Source organism: Neophocaena asiaeorientalis, unplaced genomic scaffold (genome assembly GCF_003031525.2).
Source record: "Neophocaena asiaeorientalis asiaeorientalis breed wild unplaced genomic scaffold, Neophocaena_asiaeorientalis_V1.1 scaffold123, whole genome shotgun sequence".
NCBI classification, from domain to species: domain Eukaryota; kingdom Metazoa; phylum Chordata; class Mammalia; order Artiodactyla; family Phocoenidae; genus Neophocaena; species Neophocaena asiaeorientalis.
Window position 1 is genome coordinate 6,562,332 of NW_020173666.1, and position 4,167 is coordinate 6,566,498.

Below are 4,167 nucleotides of genomic sequence, written 5' to 3' on the forward strand. Positions count from 1 at the left end.
CCGAAAAAAAAAAAAAAAAGCAATATTATGTGGAACTCCAGTATGTAAAGAAATGAAGTCGAGCTGTATGGCTGAGGCGGGGTGCAGGGAGGTGAGCACGCAGAAGCACACACTGGATCAAGGACACAGTGGTTTGGAGGGACTTAAGAACTCAAGCTCTTGCTGGCTGTTTAAGGAGGGAGGACCAAGTCGTACTTGCTTTTCTGGGGGAGAACTTCTTCATACCCGCCCTGTCTGGATCTGGGTCTCAGCCTAAGCAGGCGTTGTCTTGCTTGCCCGCAAGGAGAGTCAGGCCCCCAGAGACGCCCTGCACATGATCAGCTGCTCTTGTACGAGAATCACATGGAGGTCCTGATTTACAGTTTTTTGAAAAGCAAACCATTCACTATCTCAGCAAATGTCCTCAAAGGACATTCCTGAGTTTCAGTGGGAGGAAAAATGAGTTGCTTTATGAGCTCTTTCAGCGTGTTTCTGAACTGTTGAATGTTACAATATGCTGCAAATGTTATAACCTTATCTGTAAACTGGGCTTTAGTGTCCAACACAGGCTGTCCCTGAACTCACAAATGATCATGTTCCAGAAGTTCATTTGCAGGTGAGTTATTTGCAACTCAGAGTCCTTTTTCCCATATATTCTGGCTAGAGCTCCCAAAGCTTATTGATTCCTACTGTAAGCAAAGGCAGAGTTCTGGTAGCTCCTGACCTTGACCCCAGACCTCAGAGACCTCCCAAACTCTGAGTCCTGGGCTCTACTGGGCCTGAAATCAGGACTGGAAGGAGAGGGAGAAAACTGGCATAGGTTTCTCCCAGGGGTTCAGCAGCCATGGGCAATACTGGGGGAGGCACCAAGGACCAGAGCATCTGGGGATGAGACTGTCACCGTGAGGTGGCTGCAGAAGTCCACGGATATCCAAATGTCTGGACATAAGCCCGTATGGCAGGTCTACCTATGTTATTGCTATCTGACTATTAAGGATTCAGAGACTATGAACGGTCATGGATATTGCATGGATTTGGCCATGATGTATAACCACAAAGACTCTGTTTAAACACCGCCAATGACAGACAGACAATCCATTCTATTTTCAGCTTGCCTCAGTCATGAGCGACCTCTTTCCTTAATATGATCCAAAATCTGCCTCCAGACTTTCACCTATTGATTCCAGTTTTGCCTTAGGAAACTACATAGAATAAATCCAATTACTCTTTTTTTTATTTAAGAAACACTGTTTTAAATTTTCTCTCTTTTTTTCAGACTTTTTAAAAAATAAATTTATTTACGGCTGTGTTGGGTCTTCGTTGCTGTGTGCAGGCTTTCTCTAGTTGTGGCGAGCGGGGGCTACTCTTCGTTGCAGTGCGCGGGCTTCTCATTGCGGTGGCTTCTCTTGTTGCGGAGCACGGGCTCTAGGTGCGTGGGCTTCAGTAGTTGTGGTACACGGGCTCAGTAGTTGTGACTTGCGGGCTCTACAGCGCAGGCTCAGTAGTTGTGGTGCACGGGCTTAGTTGCTCCGCGGCATGTGGGATCTTCCCGGACCAGGGCTCGAACCGGTGTCCCCTGCACTGGCAGGCTGTAAAACCCATCACTCTTGACAAAATCCTTTTACTTATATTAAGCCGTGCATGTCTGCCTCCAAATATTTTCTTAAGGCTAAATTCTCCAGATCTTCACATAACATGGTTTTAGGCCCCTCTTAGCATCATAGCCATAGAACTCTGTACCTGGTCGTTGGTATAGGCCCATCTTAAGAACAGGCTTTCAAAGGGAATTCCCTTGTGGTCCAGCAGTTAGGACGCCATGCTCTCCCTGCTGAGGCCCCAGGTTCAATCCCTGGTCAGGGAACTAAGATCCCACCAGCTGCACAGTGCGGCCACAAAAAGGAAAGAAAGGAAGAATAGGCTTTCATAACCGAAAGCACACAATACAGGTGTGGACTGACAGGTACAGGAGTCAATGAGTTCAACTACCTCCTAAAGTCTGAGTGTTACACATCTATTGGAACCCAAAATTGCGTTGAGATTTCTGTTTTGTTCTGGTTGGCTTGGGTTTTGTTTGCTTATTTGTTTTGCAGAGGGACATAGAGCTTTGTGACCAAGCTAGACTGTTGACTCAGATCAAGTTTGCAGCCAGCTGAAATCTCTGAGCTTTTTCATAACAATTCCTCTTAAAGCACATTTCCCCCTCGTTACCGCACTCTTTCCTTCTGAACACCCTGTGTATTGATTCCTATTAAATTTCCTCTTACTGCTCACATTTCTTCAATGCAGCACATTTCGACCCTTGCAAATCTTGATCTGTCATTCCTGCATTAACCATCCATCCTAACTCTGGGTCATCTGTCTTCCAGCAAGAAAAGAGAAAGGGGAAAGACAACCAATATTTATAATATTTATAAATATTTATAATATTTATCAAGACTCTACTAAGCTGAGCTAGACAGTTACTTCTTTTTCACTGACGTCAACACACACATAGAAAAGCACAAATAAACGTAAATATACAGTCCAATGAATTATCACAAAGCTAATGCCTGTGTAACCATGCATGTCAAGAAAGAGAGCATTAAGCTGGGAATGTTTTAATAAGCATTTTTCTCTTTAAATCCTCAGACCTATTTGGTAATTATTATTAAACCTGGTTTACAGATGATAAAACAGACTCAGAAAGGTGAAGCCGCATGCCAGCATCCCACAGCTGGGAAGTAACAAAGCACAGAGTGACTCCCCGACCTTGGTCTTCCCACTGCTGGTGCCAGACTTGAGGAATGAGAGATGTGGCCATCTACCCAGATGAGGCGAGTAGAAGGGCATCTGGAGCGGGAGAAACCAGGAGAGCAAAGGCAAGCAGGCAGGAGGCATGCCCTGGGGTCAGGTAGTTTAACATTCCTGGAGCACAGGATCCTGGTGGGAGAATAGTGGCTGGAAATGAGGTCATATTGGTTGATAGGCTCACAGACCTGTAACCGTGGAAAAGCCACTGAAGCTTTTGAGAACGCTGCTTTAGGATAAAATAATTCATTGTATAGAACCTTGTCCTACCAGGTAGCTCTATCAGGTTGGCAGGCTGTACCGCTTAATTGGGGTTTCTGGAAGTCTTGGAAAATTGAGGTTCTAATTTCAGGGGATCAGATATTTCAGGGTAAAAGAGAGCAGAAGGAAATGACAAGACAAGCCCTTAGGAGGCTGTGGCCCAAGAGGCTGCCTAAGGGGCTAGAAAATGTTGACTACCGGGTCTTTGCCTCCTGCCAGGAAGAACATAGCTGTGGCAAAATGGGCCACATTCCCATAGTGACCTGGGGAGGCTGACCGTTTCTCTACAGACTAGTGTGAAGGTTAGTCATTTTCTGTGCAGGTTAGGGAACTGATTTTAAAAAGGAAAGAAAGAAACAGGCATTTCTTTGAATATACCAAAAATTGGGACCAGTGATACAATCGTTTCATGTGGGTTTTCTTTTTTTAACAGTTTCACAAATTGTGGAAATAAATGAACACCAACCAGATGAGAAAAGCAAAGGCTATTAAGAGCTTGCTAAGGCACAGGTGCCGGCCACCGTCACTTGCATTCGGCAGAGACTCAAGGGCAGGCAGAGGAGTGGGAAGGTTTCAGGTGTGCCCTGGTGGAGGCCGTGGTTCCCAGGAAGTCGTAGCTGGCTAACTAGAAGCGGGACATGCATGTGGTTGGCTAGGAGTACATACTTGGCTCTCTGCGGTTGGTCCTAAGCTGGAAGTGGGATAAAAATGAGGGAAGCTGTCAATTATTAGTTAAGTCCTGGCCATTTGGGGCCTATTGTTACAGAAGTTATTGTTTAGCTCCCTGAATTGTCACTAGAGGTAGCAGTTTGGTTTCCTACAAGTCTGACTTCTAGCAGGGTGGCTTCCTGGTCTATTTATTGCAGACAAGGGGTTGGTTTCCTGAACAGGTTGCTACAGGTGGTGGGTCAGAGTTCTCGTTTTAGACTCTAGTCTGGCCTCTGTCCATTTGTCTCTTGAAATGAACTAGGTGAAGAAATGAACTGTTAAATATGAGAGTGGGGGCTTCCCTGGTGGTGCAGTGGTTGAGAGTCCACCTGCCAATGCAGGTGCCCCGGTCCGGGAGGATCCCACGTGCCGCGGAGCGGCTGGGGCCGTGAGCCATGGCCGCTGAGCCTGAGCGTCCGGAGCCTGTGCTCC